The sequence below is a fragment of the Pongo pygmaeus genome, chromosome 11 (assembly GCF_028885625.2).
Source record: "Pongo pygmaeus isolate AG05252 chromosome 11, NHGRI_mPonPyg2-v2.0_pri, whole genome shotgun sequence".
NCBI classification, from domain to species: domain Eukaryota; kingdom Metazoa; phylum Chordata; class Mammalia; order Primates; family Hominidae; genus Pongo; species Pongo pygmaeus.
Genome location: NC_072384.2, coordinates 97,042,144 through 97,068,856, shown reverse-complemented (window position 1 = coordinate 97,068,856; position 26,713 = coordinate 97,042,144). Strand labels below are relative to the sequence as shown.

The 26,713-nt window shown below is 39.6% G+C and overlaps 1 protein-coding gene and 1 pseudogene across 8 annotated transcripts in view; both read left to right on the top strand.

Moving 5' to 3' along the window:
• Window positions 1-26,713, top strand: part of ANKRD44 (ankyrin repeat domain 44) — a 380,176-nt gene that overhangs the window by 315,735 nt on the left and 37,728 nt on the right. The window lies entirely within an intron of this gene.
• On the top strand, window positions 18,652-26,240 carry LOC134737665 (large ribosomal subunit protein uL4-like; annotated as a pseudogene).

Below are 26,713 nucleotides of genomic sequence, written 5' to 3'. Positions count from 1 at the left end.
TGGTATTAGGGCAAAGATAGATGAACTGATCAAAAGAACAGAATAGAGAGTTGAAAAATGGATCCACACATATGTGGTATCCTGATTAAAGGTGCATAGTAGTTTAGTAGAGAAAATTACCTTTTCACCAAATAGTGCTAGGTTAATAAAATATGTATATGGAGGAAAATGAATATTCTTTTACCATATACAAAACTGAATTCAAGATGGATTGCAGATCTATATGTGAAAGGTACAACAATAACGTTTTTAGAAGAAAGCATAAGAGAACATCTTCGTGACTCACAGAAAAAGATTTTTTAATAAGATGCAGAATTAATGAACCAAAAGGAATAACTGGATATATTGGACTCTATTAACATTAAAAGCAAAAGGCACCATTAAGAGAGTACAAAGGCAAGCTTCAGAGCGCAATACATATATATGAAAAAGGTCTTGTATCCAGAATATATAAAGAACTCCTACAGAACATATAAAGAAAACTTAAAAGCCAATAAGAAAAAAATAGATAACCCAATAGAAAAATGGGCAAAAAACTTGAACAGGCACTTCACAAGAAGATATCCAAGTATTTATAAACATGTGAAAAAAGTACTCAGCTTTAATAGTCATCAAGGAAATGCAAATTAGAGCTACAATGTGTGTGTGTTAGTGTTCCATTGCTGCCATAATAAATTGCCATAAATTGAGCAGATTAAAAGAACACAAATTCATTATCTTACAGTGTTATAGGTTAGAAATCCATCACAGGTCTCAGCTCAGGGAGAGCAAAGGGCTTTAGAGAATGAGAAATAGAAAAGATAAGTTTTGTTCTGTGAGGGAGATTTGAGCAGCTACAGGCCAGTGTAAGAGCATGGAGTGGATGAGGGCCTATCGATCCAAAGAACTGCCTCTTTTCCTCAGTTTACCTTGGGCTAATGCCACCTGGGACCATATCTCTCCCATATTCTATGGCCTCTAAACATTCGCTACCATGGCATCCATACAGAAACTAGTCTGCAAATGGTGCTTTAGCCAAATAGTTACTAGGATTATTACTAGTGTGGGCCAGGCACAGTGACTCAGGCCTGTAATCCCAGCACTTTGGGAGGCCAAGGAGGGTGGATCACCTGAGGTCAGGAGTTCATGAACAGCCTGGCCAACATGGTAAAACCCTGTTTCTACTAAAAATACAAAAGTAGATGGGCATGGTGGTGGGCACCTGTAATCCCAGCTACTCGGGAGGCTGAGGCAGGAGAATCATTTGAACCCAGGAGACGGAGGTTACAAAGAGCCGAGATCGTACCATTGCTCTCCAACCTGGGCAACAAGAACAAAAGTCCGTTTTTTTTTAAAGGATATCAGTGTAGATAGAAATGAATTATAATTAGAGAATGGGCTAGAAAGACAGAATGGGTATAAATAACTGCCCTATTTCAGGTTGTTTTCTGATTATAAAAACTATCTGTGCTTAGTTGTAAAAATTGTGGAAACATCATAGAAATATAAAAAGAAAATAGAAATCCCCTATGATCCCACCATCCAGACATAACTACTGTTTACATTTTAGTTTATTTTCTCCCCGTCTTTTTTCTTGTTTATGCAAATGGATGTGGGTGTGGGTGTGTGTCAGAGTAACTTTTAACTATCTCAAGTTCTTTTTTTGTTTTGCTTTTTGAGACGGAATCTCGCTCTATTGCCAAGGCTGGAGTGCAGTGGTGCAATCTCGGCTCACCACAACCTCCACCTCCTGGGTTCAAGCAATTCTGCCTCAGCCTCCTGAGTAGCTGGAACTACAGGCACGCACCACTATGCCTGGCTAATTTTTGTATTTTTAGTAGAGATGGGGGTTTCACTATGTTGGCCAGGCTGGTCTCAAACTCCTGACCTCAGGTGACCTGCCTGCCTCGGCCTCCCAAAGTGCTGGGATTAGAGGCATGAGCCACTACACCCAGCCTATCTCAAGTTCTTAAAAAACAACAGCAAAACAGGAAATAATTTTTTAAAGACAATTATTTTAGATTATTAGGAGTGGGGCAGTCAGGCATCAATTTAATTTAAACTTCAGCACAAGGAATATTTTGTTTAGAACTTGGCTAAAAGAGACGAATTGAGGCCATCTGGTTTTAATCCCTCTTTTACCAGCTGAGCCGAGCAGCTCACCTTCTCCCCAGTCTTTACTTCCCGTATTATTTGGCAGAGCTATATACACCCTGGCATGATTACCAAAACAAATTAATGCTTCTTAGGTCTGCTTGTAATTAATAACTCCCGACAGAACATGAGTCTTCTGTAGACTTGGAACATTGCCTAATTTTCTCTAAGATAAGTAATTAGATGGCTGAGGACTGATAACACTCTTTCCTCTGAGCCTCTGCCAAACAGCCTACATCTGTAATGTGGGTAAGATGATTAAAATCTAAAAATGGCTAGAGGTTTTCTTATGTGTCACAACACGGAAGGTATTTATTGCACTTCATCCCCCAAGCCCAACACTTCCCCAAACAAGAAGAGATTTTAAAATGGATCAAGAAAGGCTGTTCCTAAAGTCATTTAGATGGTTTGGTTAACATCTGTTGTCTATTTTATTCTCCATTCAACTCACAAATTTTCTATGCAGTCAAATTAAACGTGAAGGATGGGTTTCTCACTAGCTATGAACACTATCAAGTTGATGGTTACAATATTCCCTGGAACCTGGTCTATACACCAGTGGGTCCATGTTCACTAAATTCCTTTATGAGAATATATTGGGGTACTCCCATCACAGGGCTTCTGCTTGGCAACTTATCTTCCTATTATGAAGCTCAAAGTCAGAGCTCTGCACTGCCTGGATGGTAACCCCGAAGTTTCAACGGGAATAATTTTTTAATCTACTTTTATTTACTTAAAGCAGGATTTCTCAACCTTGGTACTATTAACATCTTGAACAGGATAATTCTTTGTTGTGGGGGGCTATCTTGGCATTATAGGAGGCTTAATAACATGCGGGCCTCTACCCACTAGGTGCTACTAACAACCAGCACCCCACTTAACGTTTTTACTCCAGACACTGCCAAATGTCCCCTAGGGGTTACAATGCCCTGGTTGAGAATCTCTGCCCTAGAGAATAGTATTAGCATCTCAGTGGTGACAATAAGATAAAGCAGACCCTTATTTATAAGTGAGATATAGCTGGGACTCTAAGCTAGTACTGTTAATTTATCTCTTCAACAAAGTTACTATTAAGTGATTCAGAAGGCACATGTGGAGAGCAAAAAATAAAAATTAAAAAATTAGCTGGGTGTGTGTTGTGCACCTGTAGCACCTATAGTCGTAGCTACTCAGGAGGCTGAAGCAGGAGGATTGTTGAGCCCAGGAGTTTGAGAGTGCAGTGAGCTGTGATTGTGACACTGCACTCCAGCCTGGGTGACAGAACAAGACCCTGTCTCTAAAATAAATGAATGAGTAAATGAAGATATATTCTGATTTAACCAAGCCGGTACCTCCTAGTGACTGTATTTGGTAGAGAATTACAGTTTTGAGAAGGTTGGGGTCTATTGTGTGTGTCATCAGCACCTTAAAGGTGATAAAAAAGGACAGCCAGGCACAGTGGCTCATGCCTGTAATTCCAGCATTTTGGGAGGCCAAGGCAGGCAGATCCCTTGAGCCATGGAGTTCGAGACCAGCCTGGGCAACATGGCAAAACCCTGTCTCTAGAAAATACAAAAATTAGCTGGACATGGTGGTGTGTACCTGTAGTCCCAGCTACCTGGGAGGCTGAGTTGGGAGGATCACTTGAGCCCAGGAGGTCAAGGCTGAAATGAGCCATAATTGTGCCACTGCACTCCAGCCTGGGCAACAGAGTGAGACCCTGCCTCAAAAAAAAAAAAAAGTAAGGGAGACATTTGAATAATTTCACATGTAGAGATATCCCAGGGTACTAGGGTACTATGCTTTCACAGAACTCAATCACAGCTGAGAATAACCAAGGATAATTTATATGCTCTGTAAGTAAAACTTTCAAAAAATAACCTGACGGCTCACCAACAGAAGGTAACTGTAATATAATTTAATTAGCCCAATAACTAATTTTCTGAGGGGGAAAGTTTTGATTGCAATAAAAGATATTGTGAATTTTAGGCCAGGCGTGATGGCTCACACCTGTAATGCCAGCGCTTTGGGAGGCCAAGGTGGGTGGATCACTTGAGGTCAGGAGTTCAAGACCAGCCTGGACAATATGATGAAACCCTGTCTCTACTGAAAATACAAGAATTAGCTAAGCATGATGGTAGGCACCCCTAATCCTGGCTACTCAGGAGGCTGAGGCAGGAGAATTGCTTGAACCCAGGAGGTGGAGGCTGCAGTGAGCCGAGATCACACCCCTGCACTCCAGCCTGGGTGACAGAATGAGACTCTGCCTTAAAAAACACAAAAACAAAAAACAATGATATTGTGAATTTGGAATAGGGAAGAAATAGAATGCTTAGTTATTGTGGTTGATATGGTTTGGTTATGTGTCCCCACTCAAATCTCATGTTCAATTGTAATGGTCAATGGTGGAGGTGGGGCCTGGTGGGAGGTGATTGGATCATGAGAGCAGTTTCTCATGAATGGTTTAGCACTATCCCCCTTGGTGTTGTCATCGTGATAGTGAGGCTGTTCTTATGAGATCTGGTCATTTAAAGGTGTGTAGCCTCTCCCTGCTCTCTCTCTTTCTCCTGCTCCAGCCGTATGAAGTTCTGGCGCCCCCTTTTCCTTCTGCCATGATTGTAAGTTCCTAAAGCCTCCCCAGAAGCCGAGCAGATGCCAGCCTCATGCTTCTTGTACAGCCTGTGGAACTTTGAGCCAATTAAAGCCATTTTCTTTATAAATTACCCAGTCTTAGGTATTTCTTGATAGCAGTGTGAGAATGGACTAATACAGTGGCCAAGGGGTGTCTTGGCCAAGATTAAAAAGAGAGATCATTGGATTAGCTTAGAAGGAAGAGTAATATATGTTAAAATTGAAAAGGTACCCCAGGAATCTTCTTTCATTAATTAAAATCACTGATAAGGTCAGATTCTTAAGGTAGAGCTGGGCATGGTGACTCATGCCTGTAAATCCTAGATTCTCAGGAGGCTGAGACTGGAGGGTCACTTCAGTCCAGGAGTTCAAGTCCAGCCTGGGCAACATATCAAGACCCTGTTTCTAAAATTAAAAAAAAAAAATCATACAGTAGAGATTCAGAAAACCATCTGGTTATCCTAAAGAATATACAAAGCATGAAAATATGAGGCATATTTGATGTGAAAATGTGAAAGTTGAGTAAATAATGAGAATGTGTTTCCTCCACAGTATAGATCTTAAATATTAGTGTCTGATTGTGTAGGTGTTATTGGAGGGTAAAACAAGGATTTCTTGCTACCATGTACATATTCAGAAGTCTCCAGTTACCCTCCATTGTGGTGTCCTGGGAACTTGTAAATGTTATGGAAAAATCCTTTGCACACAAATTATTAGAAGATGGCAAATTTTTAATGAAAATTTATATGAAAATAGGTCTATTCCTAAAACCATAAAAACCCTAGAAGAAAACCTAGGCAATACCATTCAGGACATAGGCATGGGCAAGGACTTCATGTCTAAAACACCAAAAGCATGGCAACAAAAGCCAAAATAGACAAATGGGGTCTAATTAAACTAAAGAGCTTCTGCACGGCAAAAGAAACTACCATCAGAGTGAACAGGCAACCTACAGAATGGGAGAAAATTTTTGCAATCTACCCATCTGACAAAGGGCTAATATCCAGAATCTACAAAGAACTTCAACAAATTTACAAGAAAAAAACAACCCCATCAAAAAGTGGGCAAAGGATATGAACAGACACTTCTCCAAAGAAGACATTTATGCAGCCAACAGACACATTAAAAAATGCTCATCATCACTGGTCATCAGAGAAATGCAAATCAAAACCACAATGAGATACCATCTCACTCCAGTTAGAATGGCAATCATTAAAAAGTCAGGAAAGAACAGATGCTGGAGAGGATGTGGAGAAATAGGAATGCTTTTACACTGTTGGGAGTGTAAATTAGTTCAACCATGTGGAAGACAGTGTGGCATTCCTCAAGGATCTAGAACTAGAAATACCATTTGACCCAGCAATCCCATTACTGAGTATATAGCCGAAGGATTATAAATCATGCTGTCATAAAGACACATGCACATGTATGTTTATTGCGGCACTATTCACAATAGCAAAGACTTGGAACCAATCCAAATGCCCATCAATGATAGGCTGGATTAAGAAAATGTGGCACATATACACCATGGAATACTATGCAGCCATAAAAAAGGATGAGTTCATGTCCTTTGCAGGGACATGGATGAAGCTGGAAGCCATCATTCTCAGCAAACTATCGCAAGGACAGAAAACCAAACACTGCATGTTCTCACTCATAGGTGGGAATTGAACAATGAGAACACTTGGACACAGGGCAGGGAACATCACACACTGGGGCCTGTCAGGGAGTGGGGGGCAGGGGGAGGGATAGCATTAGGAGAAATACCTAATGTAAATGACGAGTTGATGGATGCAGCAAACCAACATGGCACATGTATACCTATGTATCAAACCTGCACGTTGTGCACATGTACCCTAGAACTTAAAGTATAATAAAAAATACAATGAATACATTAAAAATAGGTCTATTTAGAAAAACACAATGTAAAAATGAATTTTTTCACAATTTGCAAAAATTTCACATAAAATATTTATTCATATAGTTAAAAATAAGGGTTAAGATGTAAGTTATTAGAGTCTCAAAAACTATTTCAACAAAGAAATTGTAGATGTATGGTGGGTTTTTGTCTTTGTTTTTCTCTTAGAATCAGATACTTTTAGTTCCAGAGGGCATTTGTTATAGGTATTCAAAAAATCCACCGACACTTTTTTTTTTTTTTTGCAGAGTCTCACTGTGTTGCCAAGGCTAGAGTGCAATGGCACAATCTTGGCTCACTGCAACCTCCGCCTCCTGAGTTCAAGCAATTCTCCTGCCTCAGCCTCCTGAGTAGCTGGGACTACAGACACACACCACCATGCCCGGCTAATTTTTGTATTTTTAGTAGAGATGGGGTTTCACCATGTTGGCCAGGATGGTCTTGATCTCCTGAGTTTGTGATCCACCTGCCTCGGCCTCCCAAAGTGTTGGGATTACAGGCGTGAGCCACTGCACCCAGCCCACCAACACTCTTAAATTCCCCCTCTCTGTCTTGGAAAACGCTGCAAATCTTTCTCTAAGTTCCTATAAAGCATATTGAGTATCTCTTATTAGTAAGACATTGTGGCACTAGTCCTTCAAGATGATAAATTCTTTCTTCGTTAATTTATAGTGGTTATTAGTGAAATGGACAAACCATTTCATTACTCAAGTGATCATTTTAAGCCCAATGTGTGTATTTTCCAAGAATAATTAGAAGCCATGGTATTTCATGTCCACTTACATTTGTAGAGGATTGCATTTTGTTAGTCATCTTAAAATAGTAATTCTGGGCTGGATGCAGTGGCTCACGCCTGTAATCCCAGCACTTTGGGAGGCCGAGGTGGGTGGATCACTTGAGGTCAGGAGTTAGAGACCAGTCTGGCCAACACTGAGAAACCTCGTCTCTACTAAAAATATAAAAAATTAGCTGGGCATTGTGGTGCGTGCTTGTAATCCCATCTACTTGGTAGGCTGAGGCAGGAGAATCGCTTGAACCCAGGAGGTGGAAGTTGCAGTGAGCCGAGATTGCGCCATTGCACTCTAGCCTGGGTGACAAGAGCAAAACTCCATCTCAAAGAAAAAAAAAGTAATTCTGTTGCCTTATTTACCAAATGGTGATAAACGTTTAAAGAAAAATTTAATAGTCTTCTAAAGCCAGTTATTCATAGATAGCTATAAATGCTTTTTAAGGCTAACTTTTTATTCATTTCTTTCTCACAAGTTGAAATTAATTTCTATTCATGGGAAAACCCAGGTTGTGTCTGTTTGTTGTGGTGTAAACATGGCTCAACTCGTATTTTACTTTACCTATTAAGGATGAGTACAGTAAAGATTTACAAAGTCTTAAGAAAACAAGATTTACTTTTTAAAATGTGCTTGCTACTAGAAAAAGAATTGAGAGACATGTATACTACTCCAGCTGGTCATGAAAGAACATGTGCAAATAACTATGGAGCTTTTTTTTTTTTTTTTTTTTGCCAGTCTCGCTCTGTTGCCCAGGCTGGAGTGCAGTAGCGCGATCTCGGCTCACTGCAAGCTTATTGAGCTCTTTTTAATGAAAGAGTTTCTTGCTCTCTGAGGGTTCTGTAACAACAGCCTCCTGGGAGAATGACTGCTTCGATGAGCCTCGAAAGTATAAATTCAGAGATAGGAGTGAATAATACTGGAAATGACGAACTAAGCATTTCTGTGTGCACCACACCTCAAGCTACCCTAAAATTTGATTTAAATTACTAGAAAGATTAATATTTGATTTAAATTACTAGAAGGATTTTGCCGATTACAAATCAAAAGCCTTAATATTCTGCTTCTTGGAATTTAGCATCAGAAAATCATCGTGAATATTCATAAAGATTCAGCCACACAAATGTTTATAGCTGACAGTACCAATAGTAATAATAATACCAAAAATGGTACAACCTAAAAGGTCAAGAATAGGGAAGAAAGTTAAATTACCAGCACACTATTGCACTGATTTATTGGAATGCTATGTGGCCATAAAATGACATTGCAAAAGAATATTTAGCAGATGGGAAAAATATTCACTACGTATTAAGCACACACAAAAATAATGCATGCATCATGATTTACATATGTTTCTAGGATGTTATATGACTAGTAGAGTACATACTGAAATGTCGGTTGGTTATCTCTGGCTGCTGCCATTATGGGTTATGGGCCATGTTATTTCCTTTTTTTTTCTTGTCTGTATTTTAAAGACAGTTTACAATTCTTTCCTTTTTTTTCAAATTTATGCATCAAAACAGATTTATTGAGTATCTTCTCTGGGTCAGATACTGGTCTAGAGTCAGGTACCTTGTTAAATAATGCATGCCTTCTTGAGTACATGTTATTTAGAAGTTATATAAAAAGTCAATGGAAAAGAAAACATTTGTCAGTACTTAAAAGTTCATTTTAAAGAAAAGTTAAGCTTATCAGAGAGACTAGTGGTGTTTAGAAGAGTAAGATTCCAAGTCTGTCTTTAGACAGAGGAGGAGTAACAGGGACCTGAGCTTTCAGACTCTCTTGCTTTCTTCCTGGTAATTTAGGAGCTTTTAGGCTATGAATGAATAACAGGGGTGGAAATAAAATGACACTATAGGTGGGATTGTATCTCAGAGTTAAGGCAGAGGACTTTAAGTCTCTACTGTTAGTGGTTGGTCCGGTTAAAAATAAAATGCCTTCAGAGCAGTTGAGACCGTGGCAACCTGACCTCATTATTGTAGGGAAGGAAGCGTAATAATACAACTTCCTTACTGCAGTTGAGGAAGGGAAGTAAAATGAACAGAATTATCAGCTCAGGTAGAAAGGATAAAAAGAAGAGCTCTTGTCTGTTCAGCAAAGACAAGACAGCCATGAAAGTATCATAGGACAAGCTTGTATAGCCCAACTGCTTCCCTCTTAACAAAATAGAAAAGGAAAAAAAAGAAGGAAGAAATCCAGCTTATGGTTTAAACTGTGCAATTATAGAAACCACCAGAACCTTTGATAATTCTTTGGTATTTTAATAAAATCCACTGTTAATATTTAATTTTAATAATTCGAGTTATTCTTTCCAAGTTCAGCACCCTCTCTGAGCACAAACTTGGAAACTTTTTTCAAAGCTGTTACGATGAATAAATGCGGAAATTAAGCTCTACTTAATTTTTTTTTGCTTAGGCATAAAACTTCCTTTTATAGCTCTTTTATGGAATTGCTAGGAATTTGTGTGTATAAACTATTTACAAATAGAGGGCTTGCTTTATTATTTTAGGACCAAGTGAGATCTCAGTTTGTGCTTGGTATGTTGTTAGAATTAGAAGGGCATTCATCGAGATCATGTCACTTTTCAGACATATACTTAAAAACTGACCATCATAGGCCGGGTGCGGTGGCTCACACCTGTAATCCCAGCATTTTGGAAGGCTGAGGCAGGCATCACCTGAGGTCAGGAGATCGAGACCAGCCTGGCCAATATGGTGAAACCCCATCTCTACTAAAGATACAAAAATTAGCTGTATGTGGTGGTAGGCACCTGTAATCCCAGCTCAGGCGGCTGAGGCAGGAATTGCTTGAACCCAGGAAGCAGAGGTTGCAGTGAGCCGAGATCACGCCACTGTACTCCAGCCTGGGCAACAAAATGAGACTCCATCTCAACAACAAAAAAAAATTGACCATCATAAATAAATGCCAGGCACCCTTCTGAGGAAAGCATATATTATGATTATACTTTAAAACTGGAATGTGCAGTTGGAAACTGCAGGAGCTGATGTATAATCCAGTTCTTACTCTGTTTATCAACCATTTAGGAAATTTTGGAATAATTTGGCATCATAAGACAAATTCTGAAAAACATCTTTCGATTATGATAACATATAGAGAAGTATTCCAAAATTTTTATCCAGTTGTGTTCACTTCCATTTTTATTGCTTAATAAATAAAATTCCAAGAAATACAGTAAGTAAACAAAAAAGAAAATATCCTACAAATTGAATTTGTTATTTTAAGGTATGGACTCTTCATTTTAATTGTTTGATCACTGATCCCTTGACTTTAAAAAGATCAGAAATAAAAATCACACTTCTATTAGAATTACTTTAATTTTTGGCACTAGATTTTATAAATAGATCATTCTTATCTAACCTTAAGCAATTCACTTTATGAATTTGGCAATCAAGAGTGAAATTAGTGCTTTCAAATATGTCCCTACCTAATCCATACACTAAATTAAAGAACCCGTGATACAGTATTATGTCCTGAAAGGGGAAAAAAAAAAAACAGAGTCCAGTTTTGACAACCACGCTGTTGTCCAGCAAATAAAGGTAGTTTAGTCTCCCCTGTGTCAAGCTAATAGCATCACTACCTGTTTTTTAAATGGAACACTGAATTTTTTTCACCTGCCTTTCATCTGCATGCTTAACATATTTGATGCCCCACATTTTTAAAAATTAAAAACAAAACTTTGTCAATATTCAATTTTCCATAATTTTTAGGGTGTAAAAAAGTATTTTTAACATGACTTTCAAAATAAAACCTCATCAGGGTGGCTCATGCTTGTCATCTCAGCGCTTTGGGAGGCTGAGGTGGGAGGATCACTTTAGGGCAGGAGTTTGAGACCATCCTGGGCAACATAGTGAGACCCCCATCTCTACAAAAATATTTTAAAAAGCCTTGTCAAAACTAGAGCAAAGTCCTTCTAATAGATAATGGGGAACAACAAGGAAGGAACTTTACAAGTATAGATTTCTATTATATTAAATTGCTCTTCTGAATGATATAGAATTACACTACATTTTAGGTTTTCTTTCATTAATAGGGATTGAGGTAGTAGGATAAGTCCAGGTACCACAAAAACTTAATTTTAGTCAACAGTTTCACCTCTCTTCTTAAACCCATTTATTGAAGCTATCAGCAAACAGTGAAACTGGTTAGGGTGAGAATCGTGAGGATGTTTGTGGTACATATTACTAAATTAAATATCCCTTTCTCTCACACATGCTGTTCAACAAGCTAATTAACAGCTAGAAACAAAACACAAACAACAGATGGGAAAGGAGCCATAGACACACCCACATTGATGCAAAAGCCTCTGAATCCCGGGAGTGAAATGGCTGCATTTGCCTCCTGGGGGCCCAAATTCATAAACTGCAGTGAGTTTTATATGATGGACACTGTTTACTGAAAATGCCTCATTCTTACCATTGGCTGAACATGATTCACTTTCAGAATTGCTGGATGCCTGAAAAGGTTTAGTCAGTTCTCAGCTGAGGTTGTAAAACTAAAAAATAAGTAAATAAAAATAAACAGTTTAGGACCTGATTTTAAGACTTCTTAAAATTCATATGTTATTCCTGGGCTTTCTGGATTTGTGACAGTGATTTATATTTGACATTGGGGGAGAGAGGATAGGAAGCAGAATGCCTGTCTTCCCCAAGAGACAGGTAGTTCTTTAAATATGGAGGCCTGGAGGCTGGAAAGGAATGTGGATTTTTTTTTTTTTTTTTTTAGTAGTGGAGGGGGAAGATGTGGAATGAGAAGATACAATTGGGAGCAATAGGAATTGAGTCGTATGGACGGTATTCTTCCTTTTCTCCCAACAATGTTGGCCGCTTGTGAAGGAAATGGTAGATATTTCCTATTCAATAATAGCCAAAGGACAAGGTAACAGGAGTAGGACTGGGATATGGTCTAACAGCTCACAGAAAGTGAATCCAAGAAGGCTAGATTTGCCAAATGCAGGCCTGCAAGCTGGCTACCAGCAACCCCTTCAAATAAAAAGAGGCATAATTATCAGGAGGAGAGTGTGTGGCTAAGGTGGACCCCACAGTGGAAAGACTCAAAGTAGGAACCATTTTTTAAATTGACACACACACAAAATCAGGCTTGGGGGTATCATAGTTTTATTACATTAAAAGAAGATAAAGTTATATTATGATTTTTGTGTAGGTTTTTATCTTCTTAAAATCTAAAACATATTTTTCTTATTTTTTTTCATTAATGTACCCATTAAATAGCTGTGGCACAATAGATATCTTACCTAAATGAAAACCTGATTTAATGAAATGAAATTGTATGAACTTTAGAGAAAACAATTCTTTGAATTATCATGTTTAGCTTAGATTAGATTTATGTGCTCTTGCTTTCTGTTGTAAATAATCTGTTCTTTATTGTGTACTTCATTTTCTTCTGTGGTGAGATTTATTTTTGAAGAGAGGTAAGATGGAGAAGGAGAGAGGGGTCTGCCTGTTGGGCTGCAGGTGATCTGAGATCTGAGATCTCTAGGTATCCTGCTCGGGTGAGGTTCCCTGTAGTTCTGCTAAAAATTCTAAGCAGGAAGGAGGCCAGAAAAAGAGACAGGAAGATGCATTGTGAATTCCTACTGAAGTGTGCTGAATGAATTCAACACTCTAAAGGCTGACCTCTTCTCTTAGAATGGGGAGAGAAGAGAGGCAATTGCTGGCATTAGGCAACTCCTGTTGGTTCCAGTGAGAAAAATGAGCAAGTGCTGGCCATACAGTCTTGAGGCGGCTTGAAGACCATAGTTGATGCTTGAGCCAAGGCCTATAGGGTATGCCCAGAGAGTGAGAGACAGATGCCCAGGAAGAGGGAGGCTGTGTTACTGGCTACTGCAGGGACAAACCAATGGGAACCAAGAGAGGGTAGCCCATATGAAAATCCTTGGCCGTTACCATGACCTTTTGGACAAAGTAGACCCTTGAAGAAGTGAGAGGAGCCTATGATTTCTCAGTCTCAGAGCCTAAGAAGAGTTCATTGGAAATCCAGTGGGATGGATTTTCTACTCTTGGGACATCATAGCTCTGTCTGCTTTGTCTCTTGTCCAACAAGTGCCTTTGGAAGAAGGGAAAGGCACCTTCTTAAATTCTCTCAATGTTTTTATGAAAAGAGTTAATTGTGGAACAGTACTGAGGGGAGGAGACTTTTATAGGCATTTCCAAAGGATAGTAAGACTTCTGAAGGCTTCTGTTAGCATTAAAGCTGATGAGTGATGTCAAAGTATACTTTTCAAAAAATTAAAAACATGACCGTCATAATAAGAGAAGAGTGAAACATGTTAAACAATTTTTGAAAAATTTCATTAAGTAATGAGGGAACCAGTAAGATGCTAAAGCTTTTCCAAGGAGCATCTGAGGAACAGAGCATGTGCAGGCACTTTAATACAGTAATAGTAGAATGAGATTACTAGGTTAGATACAAAACTGGTTCATGTCCTACAGGGCAATAGGCTATGACCTCTGGAGGCTTTTGTTTTTTGTTTTTTGTTTTCCTACCAGACAGCAAAACTTTTATCCCTGCTGGAAACAGGCTGGGCACAGTGGCTCATGCCTATAATTCCAGCACCTTGGGAGACCAAGGAGGGCAGATCACTTGAGGTCAGGAGTTCGAGACCAGCTTGGCCAACATGGTGAAACCCCATCTCTACTAAAAATACAAAAATTATCCAGGTGTGGTGGTGCATTCCTGTAGTCCCAGCTGCTCGGGAGGCTGAGGCAGGATAATCACTTGAGCCCGGGAGGGGGAGGTTGCAATGAGCTGAGATGGCGCCACTGCACTCCAGCCTGGGTGACAGAGTGAGAATCTGTCTCAAAAAAAAAAAAAAAAAAAAAAAGGCTTACCTCCACTGGAAACAAATCTACAAGTTAACATGTAATTTTCACAGAGAAATTGCCCTGAATTAACATTATACTAAAAAAAGTTAATTGTTGGATGGGCCTGTTTTTTTGCTTTGTTTTGTTTTTTTGTTGAGGTGGTGTCTCGCCTCACTCTGTTGCCCAGGCTGGTGTCAGTGATGCGATCTCAGCTCACTGCAACCTCTACCTCCTGGGTTCAAGTGATTCTCCTGCCTCAGCCTCCCAAGTAGTTAGGACTACAGGTGTGTGCCACCACACCTGGCTAATTTTTGTATTTTTAGTTGTATTTTTCGTAGAGATGGGGTTTCACCATATTGGCCAGGCTGGCCTCAAACTCCTGACCTCGTGATCTGCCTGCCTTGGCCTCCCAAAGTGCTGGGATTACAGGCATGAGCCACTGCGCCTGGTCTGGGTGGGCCTGTTAAATGATGCTTTTGAAAGGACATGAAGTTATCCTCTTTGCCTATTTCTACAGGTTTAGGATCATGTATCTTAACAATGGGGGATCTATCTATAACCTATTGATATTTACCCTTCTTACTCTCTTGCACTCTAAACTTATGCTACCCGTGAGTGATATGATAATGGCTGATTAACATAGACCTTTCATTTTTGTCCTCCTCTCCCCTGCCCCTTCACACACACACACACACACACACGCAATCACCACCACACACATGTAATGCAGGAAACCAAAAAGAGCATGAAAGAAAATCAGGTGCCTCTTCCACTGATAGAACACAATATATCCAACTTACTGCTAATATAGAAGGCTGACTTAACCTTTGAAATACTCTGCAAAATTCAGAAGTCAAATAGGTATGGTCTAGGCCATTCCCTTAGTATGAATATCAAGGGAATAGCCAAAGTGTCTCATTGTACTGAAATTTCCTTGCAACAATTACTGCTAGATCCAAATGAACTTGCAGCACTCATAATCATATCCCAAGCAGAGATATTAAGGATGCATCCAAGGCATATTTTGCTGGCATCAGCAGCCAAGGCATTCACTTTGTATCTGAAGTTAGTGCTTCTGGAATTTGCTGGTGGCTGTTCCCTCAGAGATTTTCTCTGGCACCTTTTCCAGCTGTCTCTCTTCTCTATCCTGTCTCCAAGATGTAAACATTCCTTCCCTCTTTTGGTTCACTACCTACACAAAAGAATGAAACCAAATTCAGTTATAGGAAAGTATTGGCACCAGATAGAATATTTCTTTATTAAGGTGAAGTATGATTTTGCTTAACCCAGCTAGAGTAATTTTATATTTTTGTTTTGCTTGGGAAAAATTGAATTTGGGAATTCTCCCACTACTTAAATCATTTTAACCCAAAGCTGCTGTGGGACCTCCAAAATAATATGGGAACACTTTGATTTTTTTTTTTTTTCACATTTGGAATGGCTTCTGCAGCAATTCTTTGCATTACTTTCAAGTAAGTTAAAACCCTTATCGCCTCTGCAATCACTTTTGGTTTCTTTCAGCCTTGGATGACTCCTTATGTTTTTAGTAACCACAATGCCTTATCTCTAATAATAGTGGCTTTATTTTGTATCAGTTAATCTTAATACTATTTCTCATCTGGAACACCTGCGGTGAGATGAAAGGAATCACACTGTCTTATTATTTCAAAAACACATGATCTGGCATTTTCTGGACTGGTTTAGGTATTCTACAAGCAGAAAACATGTTTGGAATTCTTTTACTGGTATCTCACCTTTTTCATAGTATGGGTCCATCAATTAAATATAAAAATTTAATTTTGATGAATCTTCTTTACTTCCTTATGACCCCTGAAATGTAGACAACCCAAGGGTCACCTCATGATAAGTGATTTCATCACCTTGTAGCAGTAAACTGACATTGTGCTTTAGAAAGTCATACTAACCCTAGAGCATTTTTCAGTTATAAGACTATGTTCTGTGAAAGGTCAGGTTTGTTTATGTGTTTGCTTGTTTTGCTGATTGATTGGTTGGTTGGTGTTTTTGTTTTTATAAGACTTTAATTTTTCTAAGCGCAGTTTTAGATTTACAGCAAATTGGATAGAAGAAGGTTCAGAAATTTCCCATATACTCCCTGCTCCCCTCCCGCCCCATGCACAGCCTCCCCCATTATCATCATCCTCCACCAGAGGGTACATTTGTTACAAGTGATGGACCTGCAGTGACACATCAAAATCACCCAAAGTCCCAGAGTTTACCTCAAGGTCCACTCTTGGTATTGTACATTCTGTGGGTTTGGAAAAATGTATAATGCCAGGTATTTGTTCATCATGATAGTATCATTCAGAATGTGTTCACTGCTCTGTCTTCTGTGCTCTGCCTACTCATCCCTCCTCCCAAACTCCAACTCCTGGTTTTTAAAATGTAGCAATGACTATTCTTTCCATTGTTTTTTAAGATAAGGTCTTACCCTGTTGCCCAGGCTGGAGTACAGTGGTGTGATCATGGCTCACTGCAGCCTCAACCTCCTGGGCTCAGGTGACCCTCTCACCTCAGCCTCCTGAGTAGCTGGGACTATAGGCATGACCACTATATTTAGCTAATTGTTTTTTGTCGTTGTTTGTAGAGACAGGGTCTCACTATGTTGCCAAGTCTGGTCTCAAACTCGTGGGCCCAAGTGATCCTCCCACGTTGGCCTCTCAAAGTGCTGAGATTACAGGCATAAGCCACTGCATCCAGCTTCAAATTGTTTTTATAAAGGGAAAATCTATCCAAAATATAAGATAACCAGCAATGTTTTTGGTAATTCTGCAGTCAAAGCAAGCAAGCAAATGTGTTATCATCCAATAATTAATTCCACTAATGCTGTCTCATTCACTTACCAGATTTAAATTCAGTTCTATAAACATTTATTGAATGCCTACTACATAGTGTGGGTAGTCTCTGCCCCTAAGGAATTTGCAGTTTAATGGCCATGAAGTAATACACTCAACCAACAGTAATACTGGCCAGAATGTATTATTGTTTTAATAAAGCTATACTAGTCATAAAAACATCAACCCCTTACATTTTTATTGGATATGGTGCAGAATATAGCTAAAGGGACCTTGGAAATCATCTGATTCAACCATTTCACTTTTCAATAGAAATTTATCTTATTCTCTAGTAATGTTTATTTGTTGTAGAAAGCTTAGAATATGCAAAAAAGTAGAAATAGGAAATCAAAACACCCATAGTTTCACTACCTCTACTCATATGAACGTTTTGGTGTATTTCCTTCAGGTTTCCTTATCCATATATTTTATTTTTTACATCTATTAGGTAACATTGAAGGTGTAATTCTGTATGCTGATTTTTTTCATAACATATCATGACATAATCCTTTCCCAATGTCATTAAAAACTCTTGATAAACATTTTTAGTCACTAAATAATATTCAATTATTAGCTCAACCATAACTTAGCTCTTCTACAATTTAGGTTGTTCATACTGTTTCACTATTAAATGGCTTTGGGCTTAAAACTTTATCAGGATAGAGTCTCTGAAGTAGGTTTACTAGGTCAAAAGTATATGAACATTTTTAAGGCTCTTGCAAGGTAGTTTTAAATACCATGCATTTTGCATGTTGCATTCGGATCTGTTTTCACAGTGGATTTCATTAGCCTTTCCTTACACATACTACAGGCTCTTCTGCCTTTTAATTGGCAAGGAAATCATCAGGAACTGAATACACACTGGAGGGTGGAGATAAGCAGAGTCATCAAAATCTGCTCCCAAGAAGAAATAGAAACTTAATGTAGCTAAGCTTTCAGTAGCACCCTCCTTAATTTGTGTTATTGCCTTTTAAAGTTGCATAGACCGCCTATAATCCCAGCACTTTGGGAGGCTGAGGTGGGTGGATCATTTGAGGTCAGGAGTTCGAGACCAGCCTGGCCAACATGGTAAAATCCCATCTCTACTAAAAATACAAAAATTAGCCAGGCATGGTGGTGGGCACTTGTAATCTCAGCTACTCAGGAGGGTGAGGCAGGAGAATCACTTGAACCTGGGAGGTGGAGGTTGCAGTGAGCTGAGATCATGCCACTGTACTCCAGCCTGGGTGACAGAGCGAGATTCTGTCTCTAAATAAATAAATAAAGTTGCATAGACCTTGACTTAACGCAACTATAGAAAGTTAATGGCTCCTTGCTTGTGGAATTGGAGTCGGGGGAGACAGAAACTAAATTAGGTTTGATTCATGCATACATTCATACAAACTACCGAGTTTCTGGTAATTGTTAATAACAATTTCTGGGAACACAGATTCTTCTAATAGCTGTGAAGGATGTGAGTGGAATCATGAGAAAGACATGGTCACTGCTGCTACAGATATGCCACCTTGGAGATGAGAGTTGATTTGGGGCTGAGCCTGAGGTTCTTTGTGGATATGCAGAAAGATTGGGGGTCCACTGGGTTCCAGCGTGGTTTGGCACATCATATCAGTTCTGAGACCAAAAGGCCTATGGGATCTCCCAACCTCAAACCAGTATCCTGGGATCCTCTGAAGGGAGGAGATTGACACAGCCTGGGCGGTCTGGAACTTCTGCAGATTCACCCCCCGTTCTGGGCTGAGCCGAGGCCAGGTCATAGCCTGACCAGTACTGGCTGCACAGTTGACTCAGAAGTGGCCCAGAGGTTGCCTGAATAGCTTTTCATTCTTCAGCATAGACAAGGAGAATGTGAGAGAGACTTTGTGACCCAGGCACCGATTTCCAGGGGCCCTGGGCTGCTTCCACCCCTTCATAGACTTGAAGATCCATAAATGTCCTCTCAGTCTTCACTGCTAAAAGATAAAGAAATCCATTTTTAACCTCTCCTCAGAGAACCTCCTTGATGTGATCCCCAGGGATATTTTCTGATTGGTTTTCTAGCTTCTCCCATCCCTTCTAATTTGTGGAAACCAGTGTGTAGTTTAGAAGCAACATGAGAGAGGCTTACTTCAGACACACCAGCTATACTTTTCTCTTTTGGCAGCCTGAGTCATACTCACTTTCTATTTTCTTAAATTTTAAAACTGGTATAGATTAGCTTGAGGTCTCTTGGGGCCCCTGGATTTTTCCCTGCCATGTTTTCACATAGTCTGTCATAATCTATACTATTTATAAAGCTTGGCTTCCCAGCTCAAGTGTTATATTTATGTGTTCCCTCACAAATTTGGATGATAAGATTACTGTTTTGTTAACTCAGCAGCCAGTTGGCTTAACATTGAGTTCCTATTTGTTCTTGATTTTCTTATCACAGATTCACTTTGTAGAAGAGGCTTAAATTTAACCTTCTGTTGCCTTTGCTGCTTTTAAATCCAAAGCATTGAGATGCTGTTCGTGTGAGTCCTTCAATCCTGTGGAAATGCCTCCAGATTGAGAAACTGTCCTATGAATTATTATAATTTCAAATACAATAATATTCTTGGACCAAAAACTCTATTGTGCATCTCAGCCATTTCCCTAAGTGAACCAGAGAGTTCATGACTTACAAATAAGGCAGCTGAAAAGTTGGCTTGCACTGTTGTACTGCCTTCTTTCTCTCCATATTCTCTTCAGGCACCTATCTTCACTTCTCAATAGGACTTTGAGGTTGATATTTCAACCTCAAATCTGATTATTTTTCACCCAAACAGAATCCTGGCAAACACATGGTGGTTGGTGGAGGCTATGGAGAAGAAGTGGGGTCAAGCAGTGCAGGACTCTACATAGAACCTTCATGAATGATTAATCAGTTGAGAAAGGAAGTAATTTGGGCGTAAAAAATAAGATTAGGTAGTCCGGATGAAGACCTTATTATTAAGGCAGACTTTCTTTTCTTTTTTTTTTTTTTTTAGGCAGAGGACCAAGTCAGTCCTTGGAATGAGTGCAAAGTTTATTGTGCCAATAGAAGTCCATGGTGACATACTAGATATGCACATTGGATTTATGAATGTAGTTGAGCATGAGAACTAGCATGTGAATGCATGGATTGTGTAAATGTTGGTAACCATGAAGATGTATTAAATGGGAGTATTCTTACAAGAAGGTTATAACTAGTTTTGTTATATTAGGCATAAAATTGTACTCTCTGATTTATAACTACAAGCTCTATGTGCAGAACTCATTGCTTTTTATAGTGCTGGTTCTTTGGCCATGTATTCTTAGCTATAACTGTGTTTTAAAAGAGCCATTCTGTTTCTGGATTTTGACAAGATAGGTTGAGGTTGATCTCTGTAGAGCAATGTTGTTTTCCAATAATATTACAGACCACAAGCTGAATTACGAGTTTGTATAGCAAGGCATGGTATGAGCTCTCTCTCTCTCTCTCTCTCTCTAGCCCTCATATGCCTCCCCTGAGACATTTATGAGACTAGAGTATCTGAGCAGTGCTGAATATCTGCGTCATCCCTTGGATTCAATATGTTTAGGACCAAATCTTAGAAAGAAAAGTTAATTCAAATTTTAAATGCCAGTTTTAAATGACTTGCAAATTGCTTTTCTCTCCACTTTTTTACATTGTCTTCTTAATTAACAAAGAAGAATCACTAAAGGAAGGGGACTACTTAGAGCAGCTAGATTCCAATCAACATCTCCAGTGACTGCTGCATAACTAAGATGAGTACTAACCACTCCTTAGAAAACAAAGAAGAAAATCTCAAAGATTAAAGAAAATTATTAAAGTTAGAGATATAAACAGACCCAAATACTTAAAAAAGCAACAACAATACATAATTCTCTTTGTTTCCTGCCCCCATCCCTGTGCTATTTGTGAAATATCAGGGGAAAGTTCAGCTTATCAGTTGATTGGAAGGCATTGCTGTGTAAAGAACATGGGTTTTAGGTTAGATCTAGGTTCAGTTCCCTAATCTGTCCTTTACTGGCTGTGTGAATCTGAGCAAGTTACTTAATGGATTACTCAAGGATTTATTGAGATGATTCATGTAAGGCCCCTGGGAGAGTGCTTCACTCATAGTAAATGCTTAATAACTTTCGGCTTTTATCAGTGAAAATCTTCATCATTATTTATCACCACCACCATCACCTTCATCATCATGGTAATCATTACCATCACCACCATCACCACCACCACCACCACCACCACCATCGTCATCATCACCATTTCACTCTCCTAGTTTTCCTTCAGCCTCTCTGTCTACTCCTTAATCTTCTCTGCAGACTCTTTTCCTCTTCCAAAGCCTTAAAATTGTGGTTCCTGAGGGTTATATCTTAGGCCTTTTCCCATCTCTCATTGGACATTCACTCTCGGTGGCCTCATTCACTGTGGGGGCTTCATGCATCAGCCATTGATGATGATTCCCAAATCCATAACTCTATCCCAGATCTCTCTTCTAAATCCTGCCACCTTATATCCAGCTGTCTACTAGACACCTCCCCTTGAATGTTCCAGCAGCATTAAAACTGAGACTCAACGCATCTCTGTCTACTTTGATCTTGCTTCTTCCCTTTGTTTCTTATGAAGAAGGCATCACCATTTACTCTATCACTAAAGCTAGACAATTCAGTCATCCTTGACTCTCCTCTTTCCCCACCTCCAATGTTCAGTCAATGATCTGTGTCCATTCCACCTTCTAAACTATAAGCTCTATGTCTCTAAGCTCTATTTAGGGACCATATTAGAGTTGTAATCTCAGTGCCTGGCACGGGGATCAATGAATAATTATTGAAATTAATGAATAAAAGAGTGACGCTTCCAGCTAGGTGCCGTGGCTCACGCCTATAATCCCAACATTTTGGGATGCCAAGGCGGGCGGATCAGAAGGTCAGGAGATCAAGACCATCCTGGCTAACATGATGAAACCCCATCTCTACTAAAAATACGAAAAACTAGCCAGGTGTGGTGGCGGGTGCCTGTAGTCCCAGCTACTCAGAAGGCTGAGGCAGGAGAATCACATGAACCCAGGAGGCGGAGGTTGCAGTAAGTTAAGATTGCGCCACTGCACTCCAGCCTGGGCAACAGAGTGAGACTCCATCTCAAAAAAAAAAAAAAAAAATAGTGACACTTCCATTTCTATAATCTCTTCTGTAGTTCAGGCCACCATGAGTTCTCACTGACTTAATTCACAACTTAGAAATCCCGCAGTTGAAATATCCTAATATGCCTCCTGCTTCTAGGGTAGCAGTGCCCACCCCCAGCACCATTGTAGTTCATTTTCCACACTGCAGCAAGAGTGGATTTTATAAAACTCAAGAATCTGATCATGATCATGTCTCTTCTGATAATGACCTGGTTTATAACTATTGTCCTTTAACACTCTCAAAAATGTAATCGCATATTGTCTTCTAGTCCCTGTTTGTCATATTTGTGGTAGTGGGGGGAATGATTCTGTGTTCCTTTGACTAAAAGTTTATTCTGGGACAGGATTTGGGGTTGGTACACACTGTCAATTCCAGGAAGTCTTGCAGGTGATAATGTTGCAAAACAAAGCAAAGAACAGCTGTTTTCTAGCCTTATCAAGCAGTTAGGGCTACTTTTATTTCAAGTATGTAACAGAGATTGGTTTTAAAGTTATTTGCTTTGAAGTTAAAATTACATTTACTCTCATTTTTCTAACAGATACTGGATTAAGTTCCAGATTCTGTTTTCACACTAATAAGAAACAAACACAAAGTGTCTCATACTTCCAGTATAATTATAGTATTGTATTATTTGCAAATTTGAAATTGCATGCTTTTAGATGGTAATTTTTACACCATTATTTGATTTACCAAAAAAAGTCCTAACGTCATAGCATTTTGTTCCACGTGTATTGACTAGAAAGGAGTTCTGAATCTATCCGAGAGTCTGTGGACATTATTAAATTAGATGAAAGGTTAATAGCTTTTTTCCAAATAGAAATCGCTTTAGTGTTTTTCTGATTACAAAACAATACATAGCTGGGCATGGTGGTATGCCCCATAGTCCCAGCTACTCAGGAGGGTGAGGCAAGAGGATTGCTTTAGCCCGGGAGTTTGGGGCTCTAGTGTGCTATCATTGTACCTGTGCTCTCCACTCCAGCCTAGGTAATGTAGCAAGACCCTGTCTCTTAAGACAAAACACACACACAAACAAAACAATACACATTCACTGGAAATATAAAGAAGAAAATAAAAATCTTCTATAACATCACTTTTAGGTTATTGTGTTAAACCTTGTAAGGTATGTATTTCTATATCTAGGCTTTTTGTTTTCCTGTATATATAGTCATGTCAATACTGCTTTTTTTAAAAAAATGAAAACAGTGTCATTCAACACTTGTGGTTTTAAAATGTGTTTTCTGCTTGACAAGCTTTGGACTTACAGGGAGAAAAAGAGGTAAAGTAGATTTTTAGAAAGTTTTGCTTTCCAGTGTTTTGGGTGCTATAATTTCCTCTTCTCCATCCCCATTAGGAAAACATCTATACAAACTTGTATTAATATTATGGGCTAGGTATGGTGGCTCACACTTGTAGTCCTAGCACTTTGGGAGGATGAGGTAGGAGGACTGCTTGAGCCTAGAGTTTGAGACCAGCCTGGGCAACATAGTGAGACCCCATCTCTACAAAAATAAAAATAATAAGTAAAAAACAACAACAACAACAACAACAACAAAAACACTTGTATTGCTCTTTGAATCAGTCAGGCTTCATTTGCAGGATTCAGAAACCACTCTAGCTCTTTTAAGCAAAAAAAAAAAAGTTTTGTTTTTAAAAATCAGTGTTTACAAGATTATTGGAAGATCTAAAAGAGTGGCCTTTGGGTGGGCCTCCAGAAATAAGCCTGAACTGATGAACTGGACTGTCAGGGGCTGCCTCTGCCCCATGGTCAGGAAGATAAGGAATCAGAAAGCAGCCACTGGAATGACTGATTCCATAGACACATCACCCTAGCTGATGTTCGAGGACAGTCTTGTCACCCCCACTAATATTGCCTCAAGAGTCACACAACTTTTTGGCTTGATCCACACTGCCAAAAAAATGAATGTCCTGCATCCCTGTGTCTTGCTTCTCTATCCTCACTAAACTCATGGCCTCTACACTGGAAGCTAAAAGACAAAGTCTTCATGACTGTGCTCACCATTGGAAATCACAGATTTTCTCTGCCTCACTTCCGTCTTCTAAAGGCACTGTTCTCATGACCTGCTAATTCACAGGCAGCATAGGGCTCTTTGTTTTTCTGTACAAGTTGGTGTGAACAAAGTTCACAATATCTGGTTGAAAGGCAGGCTTGAACACAGCAGGCAAAATGACGTTTTTGCCAGACAACTCTCCCTTTTTGGAGTCTACTGCAATCAGTGGATGAGCACATGCCGTGGTAGGATGAGAAGTTTTAGGGTACTGGCTGAGCTGTGGCTCCAATACCCAGAGTCTGAGGTGATGGGACTCATCATTCTGGCTAGGATGCCTTTGGAAATATGGGTCGTGAAGACTGCTTGTTTGCACCAGCAAAAACCTGGTGCCATTGGCACTGTAGAATGAACACAACCCAAAAATGATATGCCATTTGCTCTGCCCCAGCTGCCTCAGCCTTACCAATGCTGGTCATGTCTAAAGGTCATTGTATTGAGGAAGTCCTTGAACTTCCTTTGGTGGTTGAAGGTAAAGTTGAAGGCTACAAGAAGACCCAGGAGGCTGTTTTTCTGCATAAGAAACTTAAAACCTGGAATGATATCAAAAAGGTCTATGCCTGTCAGCAAATAAGAGCTGGCAAGGACAAAATGAGAAACCATCATCGTATCTGACACAGGATACCCTGCATCACCTGTAATGAGGATAATGGTACCATGAAGGCCTTCAGAAACATCCCTGGAGTGACTCTGCATTTAATGTAAGAAAACTGAACAGTTTGAAACTTGCTCCTGGTGGGCATGTGGGATGTTTCTGCATTGGACTGAAAGTGCTTTCTGGAAGTTAGATGAATTATATGGCACTAGGCATAAAGCTGCTTCCCTCAAGAAAATCTTCCCATGCACAAGATAAGCAACACAGACCTTAGCAAAATCTTGAAAAGCCTAGAGATCCAAAGAGCCCTTCAAGCAGCAGGCAAGCAGATTCATTGCAGAGTCCCAAAGAACCCACGAAAAATCTGAAACTCATGTTGAAGCTAAACCCATATGCAAACACCATGTGTCAGGACACCATTCTTTGCCAGGCCAAGAGTCACAAACTCAAACTGTCAGAAGGACAGAAAACCAAACGCCGCATGTTCCCACTCATAGGTGGGAATTGAACAATGAGAACACCTGGACACGGGAAGGGGAACATCACACACCGAGGCCTGTTGTGGGGTGGGGGGAGGGGGTAGGAATAGCATTAGGAGATATACCTAATGTAAATGACGAGTTAATGGGTGCAGCACACCAACATGGCACATGTATACATATGTAAGAAACCTGCACGTTGTGCACATGTACCCTAGAACTTAAAGTATGATAATAATAATAATAAAAATATCCTAAAAAAAAAAAAAAGAAAAAGAATCACAAACTCTGGGGGATAAGGTAGCAGCAGCCGCAGCAGCAGCAGCAACAGCAGCAGCAGCACTAGCACTAGAGACTAAATCAGATGAGAAGGGGTTGCAGGAAGAAGCCTGTGGTAGGAAAGAGAGGAAAAAATGACAGTTGGTGTTAAGAAGCAGAGGAAACCTCTGGTGGGAAAAGAGGCAGCAGCTACCAAGAAAACAGCAGCTTAAAAGAAGCCAGCAGAAAAGAAAGCTACCACAGAGGAAAATAATCCTGCTGCATAAGCTTTTAAATGAGTTTATTCCATAAAGATCAAATCATTTTGGACACCTTATTTTTAATAAAGACCTGATCAAAGAGGCAGTGAAGAAAAAGAAAAGTTCATGCATCTAACTGGAAGAGCTGAAATCACCTCTGGAGCTGTAGCTCAAGGGAGTCTAGGAAATGTGGTGTTTAGTTGTCCAGCCTCTGTAATGTAGGGCAGCCCAAGCCCACCAATCAGGAAGCTGGAGTTGGATGTTGATGACCATCATAGCACATATCGAGGCTTTGGATACAGGATTTGCATTCCTTTTGGATGTGTCACTATACAAAGAAAAGCTTCAAGAACCAGGCATGGTGATTTGTGCCTGTAGTCCCAGCTACTCCGGAGGCTGAGGTGGGAGGATCACTTGAGCCCAGGAGTTCAAGGCTGCAGTGAGCTATGCTCACACCACCACACTTCAGCCAGGGTGGCAGAGTGAGACCCTGTCTCTATTTTGAAAAATAAAAATAAAGAGCTTCAAAGCAAGATGAAGGGGAACAATTTATCTGAAAGTGTAATATATACCACTATAATTATTTAACCTATACTATTGCTAGTTATTATTTTTTCTATTTTTTCACATAAACAATGTCTTAATAAATGGCTTTTATCAGAGTCACTAATAGCCTCCTCCATTTTGCTAAACACAGTGGTCAGTTCTCAGGCCTCATGTTGCTAAACTCAGTGATCACAGTGGTCAGT